This window comes from Lathyrus oleraceus, chromosome 5 (assembly GCF_024323335.1).
Source record: "Lathyrus oleraceus cultivar Zhongwan6 chromosome 5, CAAS_Psat_ZW6_1.0, whole genome shotgun sequence".
Lineage (NCBI taxonomy): Eukaryota > Viridiplantae > Streptophyta > Magnoliopsida > Fabales > Fabaceae > Lathyrus > Lathyrus oleraceus.
Genome location: NC_066583.1, coordinates 401,323,050 through 401,332,920, shown reverse-complemented (window position 1 = coordinate 401,332,920; position 9,871 = coordinate 401,323,050). Strand labels below are relative to the sequence as shown.

The 9,871-nt window shown below is 37.1% G+C and overlaps 1 long non-coding RNA gene across 1 annotated transcript; it reads right to left on the bottom strand.

Annotated features, from left to right (window-relative positions):
• Nucleotides 1-5,662: 5,662 nt before the first annotated feature.
• Nucleotides 5,663-8,429, bottom strand: LOC127085111 (uncharacterized). The gene is made up of 3 exons (XR_007788941.1): nt 7,871-8,429; nt 7,219-7,294; nt 5,663-6,592 (listed from the first exon to the last, which is right to left on the bottom strand). It is a non-coding gene; the product is annotated as an uncharacterized LOC127085111 (long non-coding RNA).
• Nucleotides 8,430-9,871: the final 1,442 nt, after the last annotated feature.

Here is a 9,871-nt window from a genome sequence, read left to right as displayed (position 1 = left end):
TCATTCTCTTTTGGTTTTACTTGAGCAACAGTTTAATACTGATAAATAAAATATGAGTCAACACGAATGGATTTATTCAAAACATGCATGTTTATTTCATTATGATTATTACTCAAAAACAAACAAGTTCACAATTGAACAATACATTGACAATCACGAAAATATTACAGATGGAAATATTGAAAGACAACATAATTGCTGGCATTATTTGCCTCATCTCTCTTCTGCAGATGCAACCTCAACTTTGACCATTCTACATCAATGACTGCACTCACCTTCCTCGGTCTTGACATTAGACCTTTCTTCAGTGAAAGTCAGAACCTTCTGATCCATAAGTTCTTGTACCCTAGCTTTAAGAGGCCAATAATTCTCGGTAGAATGTCATATATGCCCGACATGGTAGGCGCACAAGGCATTAGGATTATGCTCGGCATGATACGGGAAAATGGCAGGTGGAATATCTCTGGGCACAATGAGTCCTTGCTGGACAAGGTAAGGTAGGAACTGAGCATACGTCATAGCGATCTGATCACGTTGAGGATGTTTCTTGTCATAATGTCTGGTTTGCCTCCGCCCTTGATGGTTACGTGGCGTAGTTTGATGACTTTTTAGTGTTTGAACATGAGAAGGTTGTTGGTACTGGGACGTAACACTATATGGGAATGAGCAGCATGGCATGGGTACCAAAGGTGCTTGCAACTGAGAATGAATCTGAGGAGTAGCCATTGGTGGGAACATATGAGCAGAATGCACCAAGCCAGGATGGACTATTTGATTAGGAGTATGACCATAATGAACTCCAAATGGGACGTAGGGTTCCCCGATATAGGCATACTGAGGTGCAAGAGTTTTTGGACCAAGGTAGGTTGTGGTTTGTAGGTTCAGAGTGGCATTGTTGTTGTGCAAATCATGATTACATCCATATTGAGGTACATCTCATGGTGTGGACTGATAGGATATGTGTTTGCACTTAGCCTGCATCATTTATGCACTGATTTGTTCTTACTTCCGGTTTTGAGCTTGTGCAGGTTTGGCATTGCAGCAAGGTACAACAGAGCAAATGGCTTTGAGTTGGCAATGTACTGTGTGTACTGTAGGTATTGGTTGTGTTAGCTGCTAGGTTGAAGTCCTATGTGGTGGCTTGGTCTGCCCATGGTATGGTAGTCATGTTGTCTCAACTGTGGTCTGCCTTGGCACATAATGAAGTTGTGTACATGTTGTTGGTTGTTGCATTGATTTAGGCCAAGGTTTGTGGTGTTTGCTGCAGCTTTGTATTGTAGCTGGTCAAGTTAGACTTGGTTAGGCTAATGGTTGGTCATTGCAGGACTTGATGCAGGTGAGGCATTGTTTCACATGGCCTAGCTCACACCATTTTTCCAATTTCAGTCATCATGTCATGTTCTTATGGGATTCATGCTTTGATTTGGCTGCTGCAGTACCACGATTGCAAGGTGTGTCAAAGTGAGTGCAAAACCAACATTCATGTGCATTGCCTTGTCGAATTAACCATGCATATATCATGTTTTACCATGTGATTAGGGTGTCTTTTTTATGGTGAATGCAGGGTCTATGCAGCAGGGTGAAGGTTAGTTGTTAAAGCAAGAAATTCAAGTGTTTAAGACATGACCAAGCATGTTGGCACCAAAGTGAAGAAATTCAAATTCAAATGGTTAAATCAAAGTCAACATGGACATGGAGAATGAAATGAGAGTTAGGACTAGTCATTTAGTGATTAGGGATGACCAAGGACCTAGGGTTGACTTTGGTCAAAGTTGACCAAAAAGTCAACTGTTGACAAAAGTCAACAAATGGTCAAATTTCAATTGTGTTTGCATTTTTCTTGTAAGTGGACAATGGATTGATGATTGTGGTGAAAATTAGGGTTTGGGGAATTTGGGTTGACTTTGGTCAAAGTTGACCAAAAAGTCAACCGTTGACCAAAGTCAACAATTGGTCAAAATGCCAAGATTTGTATTTTTTTGTCTAGAATCAAATGTGATGCTTTAAAATGAAGTGGAATGGATTGAAATGGTTTGAAAAATGATTTGAAATTAGTTTTCAAGTTGTCTTGTTTTATGACTTGGATGTTGGACTTTTGAAAAATAACTTGACTAATAATGTACATGAACAAAGCCATCAAATGAGACCAAAAGGCTAGGGTTTTGACAAAGTGTCCATGAACCAATGGCATGACCAGCAAGTGGCTTGAAACACAGGGGGTTTGATTGTTCAGATGACCAGGATCAAAGATGTGTCCACAACCAAATGAATAACACCGTTGACTTTGAACTAAGACAAATTCTCCAAGAAAGGTTAGGTCAAGAAAATTGACAATGAATACATAATCAAGCCACCAAGTTCATCTGATTACCATCTCCTGATTAGGGCTTTGGAGACCAAGATGAGGCCTAGGGAAGCTCCAAGAGATCCTGCCTTGAGAAATTAGGGTTTTGAAGGCCCTAGGTTGTTTGGTCACAACTTTGTTGAAATCAAACCTTCACCACCCTCATTAGGGTTTCACATGCTATGTTGATGATGTGATCAACCCATACCTTTGGAATTTGATATCTGTATGAGCCCTAGCTTCATGGGCCCAAGTTTCCTCTGAATCCATGAGGAATGATGCATGTGGATGAGTTATGGATGTATGCAAGTCATCTCCTGATCAAGTGATTAGATACATAGGTGAGAAAGGGGAGGGCAAATTTAGGGGTACAATAGTATCTACATGTGGTATGAGGGTCATGCTTACGAATGTAGGGAAACTTAGCAGGTTCGATCTATTTACCTATAATTGCCCTAACATTAACCAGTATAGATAGAAAATGTGAATAAGCTGTAGGAATCAGATCATAGTGAGGAAGTATCCTTTCTTGATCGTTGTTTCCTTTGTTGATTTGCTTCTACTTCATATTCTGATTTCTTTGGGAATGCCTCTGATGTGGCAGTAAACATTATTCTTGAGGAGGAAGTGGTAGAATGCCCGCGGCCACCTTCTGTTTGTTATCCTTCTTCAGATTGTCCTCAACTTGCTCACCAATCACAACCTAATTTTGGAAGTCTATTGTCATGCTATCCAAGAGTAGCCCCAGGACCATGTCAGCTATGTCAATGCTTTTACCATTTTTCGTGGTTCTTCGATGATTGGTGTCGGTGAATTGTTGTCTTTCTAACAAAGGAATGGATAAGGTGAGCTTTCTGGTTAACATGCATGAATTGCAAATGAATGAATGCACATGTTAGGGATGGAATGCAAATAGTTAAGCAACATCCATAGATTCAAAGCTTTGATGGTATAGCAACCCAAGTTCCAAGCTCCGACATATGTACATTAATGCAATAAAATAGGTTAACAACACAAATAATTTGGATAATCTATGTATATTTCCCGATGCAGGATCAAAGGTCAGACATCCATGATAATAAAGGTATGTAGAGTCTATGGTTTCCTGTAGAAAAACTCATATCCCCATCACATGTGTGTACTATCCTCAAAGGTTGATCCTAAAAGGTTCCTAGAGTCAATGACCCATTTTGAGGTACCATTGCCTTAGACGACTGACTCGTCGGACAATGATGCTCCCCAAAGGATCTACTCTAGGTGTGACGTCTCGTGTCAACCATGATTGAAAAATAACTCCACAGAGGTCAAACACGACTCTAGTCACATTGATATCCTATGTCTGTACTCAACCTCGGGTATAGAGCTTTTCTCACATGTAATCTATCCCAACCCAACAAGGAGCATAACAAATAATATCCATAATATAAAGCAAATGAATATAATGATAAAGTGAGTAAAACGAAAAGATAAACACCCTAAGAAAGCTAAGAAAGCAATCAAAATTAGGATTGACTCCTTTTAGAGACTAGGAAATACTCCAAGAAGCAGAGTTCCCCAATAGAGTCGCCAGCTGAAGATAGCGGTAATATACCCGAACGTATCGCGCGCTCGAACATAAAACAGAGTCGCCATCAAACTTTATTTATTCCCGAAGGAAAGGGAAAACATCGATAAAACATGAGGGAAAGAGATATGCTGGGTAAGGAAGTCGGTTATGTAAGGGGAAGATATTAGCACCCCTAACATCCATGGTATTCCATGGGAACCGTTTTTATTGTTCTTGCTCGAATAAGTGTTATATCTAAAGATTACTCGCAAAAGAATGAGGGAAAGAAAGGAAATATATAAAGTGCTCGGTGAGGATTGGGGCCCTCATGCCTACGTATCCTCATAGTGCAATGAGGAATTTAGAGCTCTGTAGTTCAAAGAACTAGTGGTGGGAGATGAAAAGAATTGTGATAACTGTCATACCCCAAAATTTGCCCTATCTTTTTTTATTTTCATCTAACCTATGACTTGGGGTCCACCTAAACTCATTCATGTCTCATTCATATTCATCAATCATTCATGATTAACATTTTCTAAGAAGTATCATAGATACAAGGTGCATGGTTAGTAGAAACCAGGGTTCTGGTTTGAAGATTATGGTATTGCTCATCATTGAGGGATCTTATTTCTTGACTCCCGTGCATGAATTAGGCTTCTAAACCCTAATTGGGGGCCCATGGTCTGAGAAGTTGTTGGTGGAGCTTTGTGCTTGGTTTACAACCCTAATCAGAGGTAATAGGTGTTCAAATGCCTTGCTTGGTAGACTTTTGGATTGGTGATTAATCAAAACCTTGGGTGATAGTTGTTTGGCGCCTTGGAGCTTGAATTTTGGGGTTCAATCCATATAGAACCCTAGATTGTTGGTTCATAAAGGTTGTGAGCCTCATTATTTGGTGCTTGCTTAAAACCTTGATCAGATATGCCTAAAATTGTTGGTTTGGTTTGAGGATTGTGAAACCCTGGCTCATGGGAAGGATTGTTTGGTCATTATGATTTGCATCATGTCATTCATTAAGTTCACTAGAGGAATATGGTTTCATAGTGTTAATCATTCCAATCATCCATTTGATTCTTGATTCCATATGTCTTGTTGCATTGATTCATTAGTACATTCATTCTTCCATTCATTTCCTTTGACCATATTCCATTTTCAATCAGGGTCATTCATCCATTGTGGTGCATATTATAATAGTCTCTGATTCTGGATATGTCATCCATTGTATGATATATGGTTCATGACATGTGTCCGAATTTGGATTTGGCATTGTTTAAATTTCCGTGTGGAACCATACTTGATCGTCCCGTTTAGCCTAAGTACCCATAATCATTTCGTCCTTTTTCAAATTGATTTTGGAAATGCAAATTAATTCTAGAAGTTTAAAATTGATTTTTTGAAGTTCAAATTTGACTTTAATTCAAAATTGACTCTGAAGATTCAAATATACTTTTGAGAATTAGCTTAATTTCGGGGAAAGTATTACATCATTTTGTTTAGCAAATTAGTTTTAGAGAACATTGATTTTTTTTATTTCAAATTAATTTTAACGTTCTATATTAATTATTAGAATTTTTTTTATTCAACTAATGGGCCATGTTAAAATTCAGATTCTTAAGCCCATTTAGTTAACCCAATTTTATTTACCAAAAATCAATCCAACATCCATTTACCAAAAATCAACCCAATGTCCATTTACCAAAACCTTATATCCATTTACCAAAAACCAATTCATATTCCATATCCAATTCCAATATTCATTTTCAATATCTATATAACTAATCAATATCCAATATTCATATCCATTAAAATCATATCATACCAATTCATTACCAATCCAAACCACATTACAACATGGACCAACCATTCAAATGACATGCCTAAGTGACAATACCAAGCCAACAAACCAACCGGTCTGCTAATCCATCATACATTGAGTATCGTCGCTATAGTCCATCCTGCAACATTGGCATATGAATTCTGCAACAAACAAAGACAGTTTCCAAGGCCATGCTTAGGCTAAATCAGTTACTAAGCCTAAAGACAAAGCTGTTACCAAACCAAAGGTCGCTGCAAGGTCAAAGCGGTAGTTGCGAAGCCCACAAAAAACCCACAATCAAGCCCAGAACTGCCACGGCTAAGACTAAGCCTATTGTTGCCAAGGAGAAAGTTGTTGTCAAGCCCAAGGCAGTTGTGAAGCCGAAGTCTGAGGTGAAGTCGACGAAGGTTGCTAAGACATCTGTAAAGACAACACCAAGGAAGAAAGTTGTTGCTACAAAGAAAGTTCTGGTTGAGAGCGTGAAGGCTAAGAGCATCAAGTCTCCGACAAAACAGGTTTATGTTTCAAAAACTTCTTAACAAGGATGAATACCTCTGAGTTATTTTTGGACAACAGAGAACGCGACTTTACTTTGTTGCTAGTGTTGAAGATGATACATAATTGGCCCTGCAAACCAAAAGGAAATCAGTAAAATTGCATGGCAACGACTTGATAACCTTCTACCTTCAAGTGACAGAGTGATATCTCATGAGATCACTGGTTTTAAGTCGTACGCGGTGTCCCCTTTCCTGGCATCTTTGAAATCATGGGAAACATAGCTCTACAATCCCCAAGTCCATAACATGTTTTGGAATGTAGACTTTAATTTGTAGCTCACATTCCCAACCAGTCTGAAATGGCATTCATCTACGAAATGCGTTTCAACCTACACAACAAAATCAAGCCAAACATAATCAGTCCGTATATATTTAACCTGCAACAGTTACAAATAATAGCTTCATGAGCAAATCATTCACAAGTTTGATAACCATCTAATTTCATACTTCATAAGCAACCATTTCACAACCATCACCAATTATGCAGCAATCTAATTCGAGATTTCTAACTTAAAAAAGAAACCAACTGCAAAGTAACAATTCATAACCGGAAAAAACCTCACAACGCACAAACTAACTTCCTTTCCCTCTAACAGAAATTCCCATAACAAACTGATAACCATCTAGCCAACTTAGAACCTCTTTGATTTCCATAATAGAACCAAACCCATCATCTCGATCACACAAAAACAGAGAAAAGGGAACCCGAAAATGCTGACAAAACTTCACAAAAAAAATCGATTCTAAGAAGCCGATAACAGAAGGAGAAGAAATCCAAACGGAGGCGTGCAACAATACTTCTCAAGATAACTTCAACAATGAATCAATAATACTGACAAAAGCAGAAATTATAACAACAGCTCCAATTCAACTTACACACCAAGTTCAATCTTTTTCTAATGGAATGCAACCTAAGTCATAATTGTTTCTAACCAAAGGCAGAACCGAAATTAACCTCTTGAACCACCAGTTCACTCTAACTCGAGAACCCGCGACAATGTCCAAAATTCAACTATTCACCAATCTTTAACCTGCATAACAAAGCCAACAATGCAGTCAGTTCAGTACAACAAATGCAGCTAGTAAAGCTTCTTTATCGTACGACTCATCTGTAAACAACTAACAGGGGCAGTATAAAAGAAATAAGGCTTAGCATCCATTTATATCCAATTTCATTAACCTCTCAATATGATAGGTCTAACAAAATCGATATAACTAACGGTCCTAACTGTCACTAACAGATTTCAACAACTCAAATATAACTCTCCTTTTCACTTCTAACTAATTCTAACACTGTTATGTAACCTCTAACCAACTTGAATCAAGTGAAACAATCTGAATGAACAGAGTCAGCATTCTGTTAACTCACTCCTCCCTATATATTCAGATCAACCTCCACCATCTTCATTATTCATTTTTTCACTCTACACCCAATGAAGAAAAAAAAGACTCAGATTCTCACACTCATCACACCTTCAATCCTATCTCTTTCCACATTTTAGCTCTCCTCAAAACACTCACACACAGGCAGAACTCCGTTCTACAGAGATTGCAGAAGAACAAGGGAGAATGTGGAGGAATGAAGAATTCACATATTCAAGAGATACCTGAACAGAGTTGGTCCGTCGCGGTCGTCTTCATCATCCCTGTGGTGCTTCGAGTTCGCCCCACACCGGTCTTCGTCGGTACGTTCTCTTTCACTGTATATTCACCATCACTATTAATACCATGGTGCAGTTTTCGGGAATAAGGATCAAACCCCTAACTATGGGGACTTTGATTACTCCATTGGAGCACCTGATTTAAAGAATTAGGTGTTTAAGGTTCGTCAACTTTTGTTTCGACTCGAATAGTTCATAAGGAATTAGAAAAATTCATTGGTGGATTCAGACTCCTCGCATGATTTCGGTTAGTTTGATGTTATTTATTCAAGTGGAGAGGCGCCTCCGCCGCCGGAGACAGCCTCCTGCACGACGGAGGGAGAAACAGAAACGGTGTTGAGTAAGAGATGAGACACTTTCTTCCATTTTGAATTTGAACATTTGCATTCCAATACTTTACACGTGCCTTAAATAACTTTTACTCATTAAAGATCATATTAATGCCTTTTCTCTGCTGACTCAACGCCACACATTTCCATCATATCCTTTTTTTCATTTTTGGCATGCTGTACATATCCGTCTGGGCCTTGTTGCAGTGGGATTTAGCCAATCTTGTTGTGAAAATTTTACCATATACCCTTACCTTTATACTTATATCCGTGCATTTTATAAAAAATACCAAATTTATCCTTATATATTTTTAAATAATTTATTATTTTATTATTTAAATATTTTTTAAATTTTATTTTACATACCGGAAGACTTTGTAAAAGAATTCCGGTAGTCATTTTTCACGCATTTTTTAAACTTTTTTATGTACCGGAAGACTTTACAAAAGAGTTCCGGTACACAAAAATTGACTACCGGAACTCTTTTACAAAGTCTTCCGGTATACAAAAAAAAAGTCAAAAAATATTTGAAAAATGAGTACCGGAACTCTTTTGCAAAGTCTTCCGGTTCACAAAAATTGACTACCAGAACTATTTTGCAAAGTCTTCTAGTACACAAAAAAATGTTTAAAAAATATTTGAAAATGACTACCGGAACTCTTTTGTAAAGTCTTCCGGTACATAAAATTTGACTACCGGAACTCTTTTGCAAAGTCTTCCGGTACACAAAAAAAAATGTTAAAAAAAATTTGAAAAATGACTACCGGAACTCTTTTGTAAAGTCTTCCGGTACATAAAAAAATTCTTGAAAAATGACTACCGGAACTCTTTTGTAAAGTCTTCCGGTACACAAAAATAAAATTTTAAAAATATTTAAAAAATAAAATAATAAATTAATTAAAAATATATAAGGATAAAATTGGTATTTTTTATAAAATGTAGGGGTGGAAGGATAAATGTAGGGGTATAAGGTAAAACTTTCTCTTGTTGGACACTATATGATGTTCCCTGCGCAACCCCCGCCCACAGGCTCTATTTCGATTGGGCTTTCACCTATTGGTCCATACGCCAGAACCATATTGGCACCCCATTTCAGGACCAGACCCATTCTCACTTTTTTAGGGCATTTTATTCTTTTTGTATTAGTTTTTAGAATTAGGTTAGATTTATTATGATTTTAGTTTTAATTAGTTTTTTAGGTTAATTAGATTTTGTTAAAAATTAGAAGTTATTAGATTTTAGAATTAATTAATTTAATAGTTCAATTAGATATTAAAATTGATTTTAGGAAACTAGTTTAATCTTTTAGAATATTAGAACATTAGATTTGACTAGATTTAATTGATTTTCATTAAGATTTTCACTTCAAGAAATTAATTCAATATTAACCGATTTGTGAATAATGACTCTTTTGCCCCTAGGTTTAAAAATAACTTAATTTGCATGCTCCCCTAATTTAGGACTTGTAGAGATATTCTAATTGATCAACTAACCCTTTAGGTAGTTGTATTAATTTTCAACTAACTTTTTCTCAATTGATTAAGTTGATCAAAGTACGCTTTGATCGACTAAATCCTTTGGTTGTGCTTAATTCCTCAAGCTTAGTCAAGTGATCAAA